This window comes from Balaenoptera borealis, assembly GCF_965194805.1.
Source record: "Balaenoptera borealis genome assembly, chromosome: 4".
NCBI classification, from domain to species: Eukaryota; Metazoa; Chordata; class Mammalia; order Artiodactyla; family Balaenopteridae; genus Balaenoptera; species Balaenoptera borealis.
Window position 1 is genome coordinate 98,615,092 of NC_138861.1, and position 14,470 is coordinate 98,629,561.

A 14,470-nucleotide genomic window follows, 5' to 3' on the forward strand; every position below is an offset into this window, starting at 1 on the left:
TTTAAAATCTGTGGCCAAGCTTGAAGACAAGAAAGGAATATCCCCAAGTTCCAGAGCAGGGAGGAGGCACTAAAAAGAAACAGTCCATGTGGGTATTGGAACCAGGTAAATATTACAGAGACTGGTGATAAAACAACTACCCAGAATCTCAGCCCATGAGAAGTGGGGAGCTAGAACTGAGCCTCCTCCCAAGTAAAGCCAGAAGCCATGAAGCCTCTCTGTCCCTGAAACAGGCAACCTAAGAAGTCCTTTTATTGGCCAGGGTTGCAAAAAGGAAGCTGACCATCTTTCAGGGCCATGGAAAGTAAAAGAACCACCCTAAAGAAAGCAGAATATCAACCAGCATCACGCACACACATCTGATCTGAATCCATACCTACCAAAGAGACACAAGAACCCATTTTGAACAACTACCATAAAACTGGTCTGGAATCTGTAAAATCCCAACAAGTACACGTGTTTCATGGAAAACCACTCCCACTCAAGATGAGCTCACAAAAAAAATTACTAATCACATAAAGTAAATAACTGTTGGGAGAAAATCAGCAAACACAACAAATGCAACAAAATTCAGAACCAAGAACTACAGATATAAAGCTATCTCAAAGAGGCCTAAAAATCATACCATTCAAACGTGCAATAATATAAATGAATAACATATATGAAAGTAAGAAAGAAAATAAAATGAAAAAACATGACACTAAGGGAGGGACTGTGAAAAATTTTAAAAGAATTCAACTGAACTTACGGAATAAAAAACAGTCACTAAAATTTAAAATTCAGTGGACACTCATCGGAAGAGAGAACTAAGGAACTGAATGATAGATTTGAGGAAAGCATCTAGAATGTAGGTGCAGCAATAAAGAGGTGGAAAGTATGAAAGAAACTGAGATGCATAATTTAGGATGAAAAAATTCAACATACATTTAATAGGAGTCCCAGAGAAGGGAGAGAGAAAATAGGAGATTCTACTGAGAGTCCAGGCCAAATCATTATGCAGGAGAGAGTAGATAAAGATATTTTAGACATGAAAGTCTAAGATGATTTACTGTAACATCCCCTTACTAAAAGCAATACCAAAGGCGATACCTTAGCAAGAAAGAAACTCAATCCAGAAGAAAGGGGTGAGATGCAAAACGCAATGGTAAGCCAAGAAATTCATGAAAAATTTAATAAATCTAAATAATACTGACTATAAAATTATAAAAACAATGATGATAACCAACTGGGAGATTTTTGTTTTTTTTTTTTAAGGTGGAACTAAAATATTACCCAACAATAATAGAGAAGATGAGAGAGGGTTTTAGGAGTTAAAGCACTCTGAGTTCCATGTATTGTTTGAAAAAATGATAGGGATATTAGATCTAAATCTTTGATCATGCTTGCTAACAACCACCAAATGAATAGAAATCATATGTTTAATTTCTAAACAGGTGAATGGTAAAGAGATAGGTGGAGAAGCAAAAAAAACCCATGGTGGATGGAAACAAAAAACATAAAATAAGCTAATAAGAACAAGTCCACACATATCAGTAATCATAACAAATATAAATGACTGTAGAGAAACTCTCCCACATACGCCCAAGAAAAAATATACCGAAGGTTCCTCACAGTATTGTTTGTAACAAAGACAGCAGTTAGAAACAACCCAAATTTACCATCCTTAGGAGACTGGATAGATACATTGTGATATATTTATAAACTAGAACTTTCCAGAAGAGTTAAAATGAATGAAATTGATTTATATATGAAACTGATTTTCATATATCAACAATGGGTAGGGCTCAAAAATATATTGATAAATGAAAAAAGCTAGTTTCAGTATGGTATATACAGTATAATGCCATTTGTTTAAATTGTTTAAACACTCAAATAATGCTACATAGTGTTGATAAATAGTTAAACTATAAAAACATAGATGGGAAGGATACACACGCTTCTGGGAATGAAGTGGGGCGGGGCACCTAAGAAAACTTCAATTGTATTTTTAATATTTTATTTCTTTAAAAATATCTGAAGCAAATACAGCAAAAGGTTAACTCTGTGTGTATTCCAGTTGGTGGTTTATAGCACCCTCTGTACTTTGCTGAATATTTAAAAATACTTCATAATAGAAAATGTATCTTTGACTCAAAATATTATAGAGCTGGGCTTTCCAATAACTAAATTAAATGTGCATTTACATTTAAATTTAATTTAATTAAAAATTCAGTTCCTCAGTCATACTGGCCACGTTTCAAGTGCCCAGTAAGCACAGGTACTGTATTGGACAATGCCATTTTAGAACATATCCATCACTGTAGAAAGTTCTCTTGGGAAGTTATAGAACCCCAAGAGCACCCTGGTTCACATTACTTCTCATTATTTAATACTGTGAGTAGATATTGATGATAGTAATATGCAAAATGAAGCACTGAACATAGACCACAGCTCTACACCCCTACGGGAATTTGGTTAAGTTTTATTGTTGTGTTGCATTTCATCAAATTACTCAAAGTCCCAGGAAGGCTGATGTCCAGTTAATTGAGATGTTCCTGTAGTATTTCAAGTGAAAACAATCACAGTAATTTAGAGCTGGTAATAACAGAAATGTTGTTCCAGCCACTATATATTTGATTCCCCAACTATTCCAATTCTACCCAGTCCCTTCCCAAGGTATAAATCTGGTAAAATTAACAAAAAAGAGATACTTCTCAGATTTTCTCATTTACCAAAGTAAGTGCTTTAGAGAGTTATCTGAGTGGCCAGTATTTCACTAGGAATTTCAACATTAACGACAGCAACAAAAACCCATTACAAAAGCATTGAGAAAGTTGGAAAAGCAAGCATTGGCTTCCGGAAGGGAGAGACTTGAGACTTTGCCCTCAGACCTCAGAATTACTGCAGGTCAGTAAGTTCTTTCCACTGGGGCTTTAACTGACTTTCTCACGGGCACACATTTTCCTGCATCTCCCTTAGCTGTCTTATCAAGGGTGACCTGTGAAATACACTAAAGCAGAAATGAACTGGGTTCTGTATGTAGATGACTCCCCAAATGCAGAAGTTTTACCAGCCATTGTCAGGTTAACACATGGAAAATTCTTTGAGCTACAGAAAGCTTTGGAGAATGTAAAACTACTGATGATGTATGACTAAAGAACAAGTCAGTTTCAATACTATGATTCCAGGACTTCCCTGGTGGCGCAGTGGTTAAGAATCCGCCTGCCAATGCAGGGGACACGGGTTCGAGCCCTGGTCCGGGAAGATCCCACATGCCATGGAGCAACTAAGCCCGTGCGCCACAACTACTGAGCTTGAGCTCTAGAGCCCATGAGCCACAACTACTGAGCCCACGTGCTACAACTACTGAAGCCCAGGAGCCTAGAGCCCGTGCTCCGCAACAAAGACAAGCCACCGCAATGAGAAGCCTGCGCACCTCAACGAAGAGTAGCCCCCGCTCGACGCAATTAGAGAAAGCCTGTGCGCAGCAATGAGGACCCAACGCAGCCCAAAATAAAAAATTAATTAATTAATTTAAAAAAATACTATGATTCCATGAATGGGTGAGATAGATACAACAGTTCATTTGACAGTTGCATTTTGAGCACTTCCTGGCATCAGGCACTGCCAGGGGACACCCAAATATAGAGACAGACGCGGGCTCTGTCCTCGCACTGCTGAGAATCCCCAGGGAAGAACTCTCATCCTGGCCTATGGCACCAGGTAACTCGTGAGTTAATTCTAGTCGACCAAAACGCTAACAGTGCTTTGAGGCCTGGCGGACTGTAGAGTCGGGTTCTCTCTGCAAAGAGAATTGAGGTCTTTATAAAAGGTGAAGCTCCCCAAATTCCAACTCTCAGTGAAGACAATTTCTCCTTGGCCCTGCCGCCCTTTGAGCCATATGCGTGGTTTCCATTAAACACCATAATCTCCCTAATCCTGCTGAGATAAATATGCAGTTAACACCCCGGAGACTTTCTGAGAAGGACCCAAATTCTACCCAAGGGATCTAATTAAAAGGAGAAATGAGATGTTCCACTGGGGTCCAAGGCTAAAGATAACTCTTACAGAGCAGGAGAGAAGGAAAGCACGGTGGATGTGTACAGCTTCCCCGTGGGGAGGGGTCTACCCTTTACTGAGCATCTCCTTGGTTTCAGGGGCCATTCAGTCATCACTCATTCAATCCTCCCAACAACTCTGCAAAGCAGGCATTTCCACTCCTAACTTATCAGTGAAGAAAACAAGCTTCAGAGAGGTGCAGGGTCCCCTCCAAGGCCATCAGCTAACGAATTGAGGTCAGAACCTGGGTGTTCCCGCTTCACCTTCGTGTTCTTTAACCCACCTGCTCTGACTGACAGGTAAAAACAACCTCTAAGTTTCCTTCCAGTGTCTCCAGATCAATGAGTGCACCCTGTCATTCAGGGGGAAGAAGAAAGCCAAAGGAAAGTCAGGAAAGGCAGTTAAGCTGCTGATAATTAAGGGATTAGAACTGTAAACCACAATGAGCATTGTTTCATGAGTCTCTTTTTATTACTTTCAAGTTTTATTCACTTGATAAGGTATTGGGAGAGTAAAACCAATCCGAAAGGCCTTTCATTCCCCTCAGTACTCAGGAAGCAGACATCTCCATCATTGTGCTTTGTGGACAGATTAAGTATTAAATTATGAAACTAATCTGCTCTGATATCAGGAAGAATGTCAACTTTGATAAAGCTTTGTGCTCTATGAAGATTGCTTTCTAAATGACCTGATCTGACTCAATGAATAATTTTAGAATTGATTTTCCGGCAGAGACACTAATGAATAAAAGACACTGTCTCCCAAGATTATATTGGGAGGAGAGTTTTCCTTTTTCTGGAGACCTTTATTTCACCTTAGCTTTTTTTTTTTTTTTTTTTTTGAATTTTATTTTATTTTATTTTTATACAGCAGGTTCTTATTAGTCACCCATTTTATACACATCAGTGTATACATGTCAATCCCAATCTCCCAATCACCTTAGCTTTGACGGGGTTGATTCCACCATTTGTCCCCATTAGTGCTCGATGGACCAGAGATTTACAGCTTTTCAAGTAAATGCTGTTTATTTTGGTGTGAAGATATATGTCCCAATCCCTGTCCTGGGCAGCAAGGGAACGGATGCTTCCCTTATGCTTGAACCTGGGCCAGGCACTAGGACTAGAGACCAAAAGAATATGGTCTTTCCCTTGGCAGAACTTAAGATCTCAGGGCAGAGGCAGCAAACAAAGAGAAGCCAACACAGGCTAAGAAGTGTCCTGGGAGCCCAGAGGGGGGACTCTTACTTCACTCTGGGGTGTCAGGGGCGCTTCTCAGAGAAGTTAGGGAGACATAGGGAGTGCAAAGTCCAGGAGGAAAGAGACAGCATGGCACCTTCAGAAAAATTCCTGGATCTGAGCCAGCCCAGAGCATAGGATGGTGAAGAGATCAGCAGAGGCCAAATCGTGGAGGGACCTTTAAGCATGGGAGGAAGCTTGGTCTTTCTCCTGACGGCTTTGGTTCAGTCCTCCTGGCATGGGGACTTTTTTTGTTAAATATCACCGTGAGGTTTTTCTGACCTCACGTTTCCATGAGCCTCCTCCACTAGGCCAATATCAGACACAATGCCTCATTTTCTAAAGAAATAATTTGTAACACTGCCTTTGCTATCTTGATATAGAATGCACAGGCAATATAACCTACCTAAGAAAAAAAATACTTTAAAAAATCACTCTAACTGTAATGGAGAAAAAGAGGGTAATTTTAATATAAATAAGTAAATAAATTTTAATAAATAAAATTTAATAGGATGCATTTTAATATGTAAATATTTGGGCACAAATTACCAGAAGCCAAAAGGGAGCCATCAGATGTTTATACCGATATGTGGAAACACAGAGAATGCAACAGCCATAGATACTGGCTGATACAGTGGTGACAATGACAATGTTGTATCTGATGAAAATACTATGAGTCATTATCATAACAACCCTCAGAGAAGTTCTCAATCCACCACAGTGTAATCAGCACTGAATTCCCACAGTATTTGCTTCCTTAGAACATTTAGTGTAAAGTGTATATCAAATTCTGCAAAAAGAACTTCCATTATATAAAAACAGGCATGTTCCAGATGTGGCTAATTTGAACCATCATTCACCTGTAAGAACGTCTGGTGGGACATTGGAGGTTCATTGCAGAATTAAGGTGAGTTCTTTACAGAATTGTGCCATGTATGGCCATGCCTAACATCACTGACCCCCAATGCTTTAGTACCCCACAAATGACACAGCACCCAGGGAATGGAACCACCGTTTTGGTGGAGGGTAATATGCCTGGTCTCAGTCCCCACTCTTTCCTGACTCTTCCCCTTGGGAAGAGAAGTGACTTTTTCTTTGGTGCCTTTGGGAGAATATCATCCCTTCTAGCTTCTCCTGTGGAGTAGGCGTGCTGGAGGAATTCGGGACCCTCTCCAGCCAGGCAGAAATGCTTGCAAATGTCCAGCGTAGCCCAGAACTGGTGGGCGAGTTAGCTCTGGGAAGAAAGCAAGCCCATTTGGCTGTAGATTTAAAGCCAGTAATGAAACTGAGCTTTTGTTCCCTGTCTCCTGTGTCTCATTTCTCAATTGCTTGAAAGAAGCATTGGGTGTTCTTTACTGCGCTCCGCACATACCACATTCGGAAGAAGGAGAGTGATTTTTACTCTTGGGAAGGATGAGACCATCCAGAGAGAGTGAGTAGAGGGTGATGTGAAGAGGCCAAGTCAGAGGCCTGGAAAACCTAGCATTCAAGGCTGTGGTTTGCACACTGTACTTCCCGGAGCCCCAGGGTCTGGAGAGGTGCCCTCGGGTTTTCTGGGAGAGGAGACAGGGGAAGGGAGTACCAACAGCCTCAAAGAACCACCTCTATTTTAACCGCAGCAGTTGTGATTTTCTGTTTTTTATATGATGCTTGGTTTTACATAAAAGTTCATTTGTAAAAACAAAAAGTTTCCACTGCAAAAAAAAAAACAAACTTGAAAACCAGTGATATAAAGTATAAAGAATGAACAGAGAAAAGAGCAATTCACAAAGGGGACTGAGAAGGATCTGCCAGAAACACAAGAGGAAGGAGGAGTGTTTGCGACCAGGAAGCCTCAGAAATGAAAATTCTCAGGACGGAGGGCCGGTCAAAGGCACCCAAGGCCAGAGGGATGGCGGGTGGGATAGGGACAGAAGAGTGACCACTGGGTCTGCTGACACTGTGATCCGGCAGGGGGCCAAGCGCCAAGCCCACATGGCAGTGGGTGAAGAGGTGAGTTAAGAAGTGAGGAAGGTGAGCCGTTTGGACGTCACCATGCAGAAGGTGATGGACACGGCAGGTATCAGTTTCCCAATGCCTCTGAGTAGTCAAAAGGATCCATGCACGAAGGATATTCAGTCTCTGCAACATGCCGGATAATGAGCATTCTTCGTGGTAGAAACGGAGAAATCCTTCTTCAAACAGAATGGCAGAAATGGCGGCAGCAGGGGCAAGGGGGAGTAAGTACAAGGGCACATCTTGGGCTTCTTTCCTGGAAGGACGAGGTGGAGTTTTCTGTTTGTTTGTTTGTTTCATGTTAAGGAGAACATTCATCTTTCCAGGAAGTCCTGGTGTCAGGTGGGAGCTGCAGTTAACAAGGCCTCCTCTGTTTCTAAAAGAGTGATGAATGTCAGACCAGCAGGAGAGAATGGCTCCTCCTCCCCCCATATTCCGTGCCCCGCTGGTAGCAAGGACATAAATGTTGCTGACTGGCTGCCTAATGGCCCGTGGAAGACACTAAAGTGACATCATTAGTGTTGGAGACCTCAAAAGAGCCTCTGCCTTCATTCTTAGAGAAAAGCACTGGAAAGAATCAGAAAGCAACAGCTAGACGGAACAAAAACTTCTGAAGTAAAGAAACATTGGAAAAGTGATAGAGAAAAAATTAAGAATCTTAAGTGTCATTTTGCTAAGGGCAGCTCTGACATTCAAATTACTTTTGACCTCCCCACACAAGGGCACGGTAAGGAGTCAGAAATATTTACATGGCCTTCTGAACTCCACAAGACAAACAACCCACAAGAGGCACTTCAGGCCACTGGAAGGAACCAGGACCCATGTTCTTCTGGCTCCAACTCTGATCTTATGAGCGACCCTGCTTTCCACCGGTTGCATTCTCTGTGTCTTCCTCCACTCCTCAACAAAACTGCTTTTATAGACCTAATTCATTAGGCCTCCCATGGTGCTCAGCTGCTTAAGGTCAGGTGGGAAAAGGTGCCCATGTCCTTAATTAGGTTTAGTCCTCACAACAACCTTGAGCGGCATTGTTACCCATTTTATAGATGGGAAAACAAAGGCCAGGAGAACACAGGTCATTGGCATAAGGTCTCTCAGCAGATAAGTGGCAGAGTTAAGTCAAGAACAGAGAGATATCTAGCTCTAAAAAAACATGGAATGATGAATGAATGAGAGGAAATTGAATGAATGATAAAGGAATAATGAACTAACATTATTATATATTTTAGAAATGTAAAGTCCCACTTGGGACGCTGTTTCTTTCCCTGTTTACTTTCAGGGTCCTCTCTTTGTCCATAAAAAAGTTAGCCAGACAGTCCTGTTTGTGGTGGGAGATTTAATGTTCAAAAAGTGGTAACTAAGCAAGTTCTGGCACCTTCCTCTTGTAGCACAATAAGCTGTGCCAGATTGGTAAATCTTAAAGTATCCAGAAGATATTAAGTGACGGGCAGATGAAAAACACCACTTTGTGGTTAAAGAAATTTTTATATATCCACCAAATGGAATGCAATGCAACCATTAAAAACATGATATTAAGGAGCTGCAAATGGCATATTACAAGGCTAATTGGGAACAGAGGTGTGCATGTGTAACACTAACAATAATTGACTTTGGAAATGGGATTGCGGTCAATTTTTTTCTTCCCTTTTATACTTTCCTGTGTTTCCCAGATTTCCTTCAATTAGCATTTATGATTTGGGGAATTAAAAAATAAGTCAAACTTTCCATTGTTACTGAGCACTTGCCAAAATCAAGCCACTGGAGTTCATCTTTCTGTAGGGTGCAGTGTGTTCAAAACCTCAGGTCATCCTCTCCTCCCGTTCTCCACGGACTCCCTGACTCCTTGGGGCGTGGTTTCCCATTGTACAAGAGCACACCGCTTTGCTTGTCCCTTGCCTGGACTTGGCAGGAGGCTGGAGGCTTCCAGGCAGCACTGTTGAAGTCAGCTTTCCTCCTGCCTCAGTAATTGCCACAGTCAGGGTTGAGAACCAGGAGGAGGGCTCATTACACAAAACCCAGCTAAGAATCTCCTAGGATGGGCTGCTTCCCTGAGGGAGCCCTGAGAGGCAGCCCCAGCACCCCCGCCTCGCCTTGCTGACCCCCACAAAACTGACTTAGAAGTAACACCTACCCACTGTTTTACAGCCGTTTTTCTCCATGCCTCGTTGGAACCCCTCAACAGCTCTTACCCTATTTGACTCATAGCAAATTGAGGATTCGGAGGTTATATGACCTCCCAAAGTCCTGTGGCTAAAAAAGGCAGAAGTAGAACCAGAGCCTCAGGTCACCTGGTTCTAAATCCCATGTGCCTTCCAGGGCAGCACTCTGCTGCCTGGGGGTTCCTTTCCTTTCAGAGACACAACCTGAGGGGATTCATGGGCCATCAGGAGACACCCTAAGTTGGCTTTAAGGATCTGTTGCTCTGGTCACAAATAGTCCCTTTGGTGAGAGCCAAGTTGTTAACAAATATCCAGTGCTCACTTTCCTTGAAAGGAACCTAAATCCCAGAATAGCAGCCAGTGCCTCTGGCAGAGCTGAATAAGATCACCAATAATCCCAGGAACAATTCCTAAAAATGAATTTATGCCTCTTAAACAGAGGAATAAAGACAGTCAAAACCCAATAACAACTCAACATCATTACCTATCAGGGAAATGTAAATTAAAATCCTTATGAGATAATTAATCCCTACACATCTACCAGAAGAGCTAAAATTTTCAAGACTGACTATAACAAGTGTTGGCAAGGAAGTGGAGCAATGCAACCCTCCAGTATTGCAGATGGAAGGGTAAACTGGTTCAACCACTTGGTAAAACTATTTGACATGATATGTTAAAGACAAACATGCCTATCTAAGATACAGCAAATCCACTCCTAGGTACATATCCAAGAGAAATGAGTAAATGAAGGCACACATCTATTAAAATATATGTACGTGAGTGATCATAGCAGTTTACTAATTAGTAGCAGAAAACAGGAAATAACCCAATGACCATCCACAGAGAAGTGAATAAGTAAATTATGGAATATTCATGCAATGAAATACTACACAGCAATACAAAAAAAAAAAAAAAAAAAAGACTGATACACAGAGTGAGAAGGATGAAACTCACAGACATTATGATGAGGCAAAGAAGCCAGACACAAAAGATTAGTACATAACGTATGATTCAGTAGTGCGCCAAAGACAGCTCATAATAGCTCATGAGAACTGATTATTATGTTTTCAGGGATTTTGTAAGCCAAATAAATAAACGTTGTTAAATGCAGCCTTTATTAAAAATTAAATTATAGAAACACACAGCTAAGTATATTATATTTAAGACAAATGTAATAAATACTCAGAACTTTCACTTCCTAATTCTTTTGCTACATTTTTACTACTATCTATGCAATTGAGGCTACTTACAGCTTTTGTATCTACATGGTGAAAATACTATAGAATTGTGTTCTACTGCACATGGATTCCCATCTCTCTCTGTTCAAGGACCTCACCCTAACGGCTTCAAATCAGTGGTGGTGACAGCCAGGGAAAATGGCTACAAATCAGGCTTTTTTTTTTTTTTTTAAATTTTGGAGAGCCTGCTGTCAAACATTCACCAGCACACTACAGATATGATTCCATTTTTATGAAACTCACGAATAGGAGAAACTGATACATGATTATTAGAAGTCAGAAAGGAGAGTACCTGGAGGAGAGGCCACCTGCCTGAGATGAGGCAGGTGGGAAACTTACAGGGTGATGGTAATGTTCTACATTTTGATCCTGGTGGTGGTTGCATGGGTGTAAACATATGTATGCACTTTACTATATGCAGGTGATACCTCAGTTTCAAAAATAAATTTTTAAAAAATTTCCAAAACAGCTCTCCTTCTGGGAGTCCCTGCGGTAGGAAGGTGAGAGGTTTGGCGTCCCCAAAATATCTCCTGTTCTGTCTCCACAGGACAGCCTGAGTTATGTGAGACCCTGGAAGGAGAAAGAGGTTTCAGTAACTACCTTTTGTGACCTCTGGAGAACAAGACCTGAATTGGGGTAGTCTTTATAATTGGCAGCAAGTCCCCTACATGCTACGGATAATAACAATGGCTAATGCTTATGGAGCAGTGTTTTTCTTTTTTTAATTTTTATTTGATATTGGAGTAGAGTTAATGAACAATGTTATCTTAGTTTCAGGTGTAGAGCAAAGTGATTCAGTTATATATATACATGTATCTATGCTTTCTCAAATTCTTTTCCCATTTAGGTTACGGAATATTGAGCAGAGTTCCCTGTGCTATCCAGTAGGTCCTTGTTGGTTATCTATTTTATATATACTAGTGTGTACATGTCAATCCCAATCTCCCAATTTATCCCTCCCCCCCACCCCCCGTTATGGTTACCAATGGAAGAGTGTTCTAAGTGCCTTACCTGGGTTAACTCATTTAATTCCCTCAAAGCCTGAGGGCGTTTTATGATTCCCATTTTTTCAGATAGGGCAATGAGGTTAAGGACCCGGATGCAGGTCACATGGCTGGGAAGTGGCAGAGTCAGGATTTCCACGCAAGGAACCTGCGTCCCGTGCTGTGCTCATCACTCCACCCTTCTAGTAATAAATTATCAAAATAATCCATTACGTTGTTAAATAGTTAGCACCCAGATAACATGGCAGGCTGCCCACTTCTGCATCTCCATTATCTGTACCTGTGAAAGGAGATAGGAGCCAAACATTTGGCCTCAGTAACCTGCTTCCCTGCCCTTTTGGACATGGCAGGCAGATGCATCACGGAACTTGTCTGATGTGAAGTTAAATGAAGGGGCAATCAAGGTGATCAGTTGCAAATGATCCAAAAGGGGAACCTTGACTGGCAGTTTCAGGGGTGCAAGCGGGTTAGCTGTGCCCGGTGAGGCCATCTGCTTTCATCAGGGAAATGGAAACTCAGAGATAACCCATTATCCCTGAACTTGCCAAGTTGAGTTCAGCCTCCCCAGCAAGAGAAACAGCAAGATCCTAAGGTGCGGCCCGTTGCCTCTGGAAATAATGATCCTGAACCCACCCTGTCTGAGAAAGCGACTCTCCCCACATACATCTCTGCAGCACAACCCGTATACAGTGAAATCCTCTCACCTCTGAATGAATCTGATTTATGGAGTCATGGGTGGGCAGAGCCAGGAGGGGCTTTCTGAATCATAGAGCCCTTGCTTTTATGGGGGGGAAGCCTGAAGCACAGAGAAAGGTTGTGGAAAGGGACCCCATGAAATAGGTCAGGGAACTCCATCTCCAGCTCACCATTTAGCCTGCTGCACTGTCCAATGCGTTTGGTGCCAAGAAATGTTTCTCCAGTATCTCAGATCCCATCCTCTGTGTTAGGACCTCTAGCCTCACCAGTGGCCGGCTCCACCGTGATCATTCAGTTCCAGCAATGATATTCATTCAGTGCCTATTTTGTGCCAGCGCTGTGTCTGACTGGCTGGTCAGTTGCTGGATCTCACCAGTAAAAGAGCCCTGTCTAGTGCCAGGTGTAAAGGGGGCTGTACGGAGAATACAGATGGTCCAGAAAAATCTGGGAAAGCAAACCAGAGCCAGCCTCGGGCTTCTGGTGCTAGCACAGCTCTGCAGTGTGGCCACAGGGAGGATTGCACGCATCCTGGAGCTTGAGTCAGGGCAGAGCAGAGAGCAGGGCAGAGCCCGGAAGGATCTTGGAGGGTTGAAAGTCCCATCTCCTGTTAGACTTTCTCCAAACCCTCACATAGCCTTTCCTCGTCTTGGATCCTGTCTCTCCTCTTCTCCATCTCTCTCCTATTTCCCTCTCTCCTCCTGAGAAAACAGAAATATATCAGAGTGACATGGTACCAAAGGGGTGGGCTCTGCAGACATACATCTAAGACCCTGACCAGCTTACCTCTTGGCCGCTAAGTGATCCTGATCTATAAAATGGGGGGGGGGGGCACATTTCATAAGCCTCTTAAAGGGTTTGGAAGAGGCTATATATATATGCAAGTATATACACGCACACATACATTATTTGTGTTAACGTGATAGGAACACTAAGGAAAAAAAAATTGAACTTTCCCCCTTATTATCTCCGTCCTCAGCCTTTCCTCCACCCCCCGCCCCAGAAAGAGAGATCAGGCTTTTAATTTAATTCTGTAATTTTGCTCCTGAACCCAAATGAAAGGCATTTTGGGCTTTCCAGGCCCTTGATCTCCCAGCCTTTATATAAGATGGCCCTTCATCCTGGAACTACTTTCTCCTCCTCCATCTTTACCTGGTTAATTCCTAATAATGCATAAGACTCAGATCAATTGTTCCTTCTTCCTAGAAGCCACTCCTTATCTTCCCAAGATACGCTTCCCTTCCCAGGGTCCCTTAACCCCTAGGTCACAGCCTCATAATTTGGAGTTTCTGCTTTGTTGCCCTTTTCTGGACCACATTAATAACTGTATCCAAGGTCTAGCAGGGTACCGGGCAGAGAGCTGGTGCCCGTGAAAGAATACCCTCAAGTCAGTAACAGAGTAGTAAAACGCACTGATTGCAAAGTGTTGGTGACTTACAGTCATCACCTTTCCCTGATGACTTTGTTTAAAGGAGGACAAGGAAAATGCAACACAGAAAGATAAACTGCTAGCAGTGAAATTTCAGGAGGATGGGGGTCTTTTCTAAGGCTCCTGATATAAGACACAGAATTTTTCCAACTAAAAGGAACCCGAGAGATAATTATGTTTTGGCTGTTTTCCAGCTGTGCTCTCTGCCTGCTGGAGGTTCCTCGAAAGTTGGGAAGGAGTGGTAAAGAAGGATAAGTGTTGGGGGATAGGACCCCAGAGCTCCCTCCCCCAGTCAAGAAAGGAAGCTCTGCTACTACCTGTTTTCCATATTGGGTTTACATGCAAGATTTTATTTGAAGAACTGGCTTCTACAGCAGGGGGGAAAAATTGATCTAGTCCAACTCACCCACTTCATAGATGAGGACAATGAAGCCCAGAAAGTTAATGTCAGTTGCCCAAAATAACACCATGGGTGTCCAGACTTTTTGATTCTCTAACCAGTGCTTATTTCAGGAGCTGCATTGGTCTCCAAAGCAGGTTGTGCACTCAGCTGGCCACACGGGGGCAAGAAGGGAGCTCCCTGTGTACTCTTCACCTCCCCCAACCCTTCCCAGATCACCCTCCCTTAAAGGAGAGGGAAAGCTGATTTGGTGAAATCACTGGATCTTGTGATTCCCTT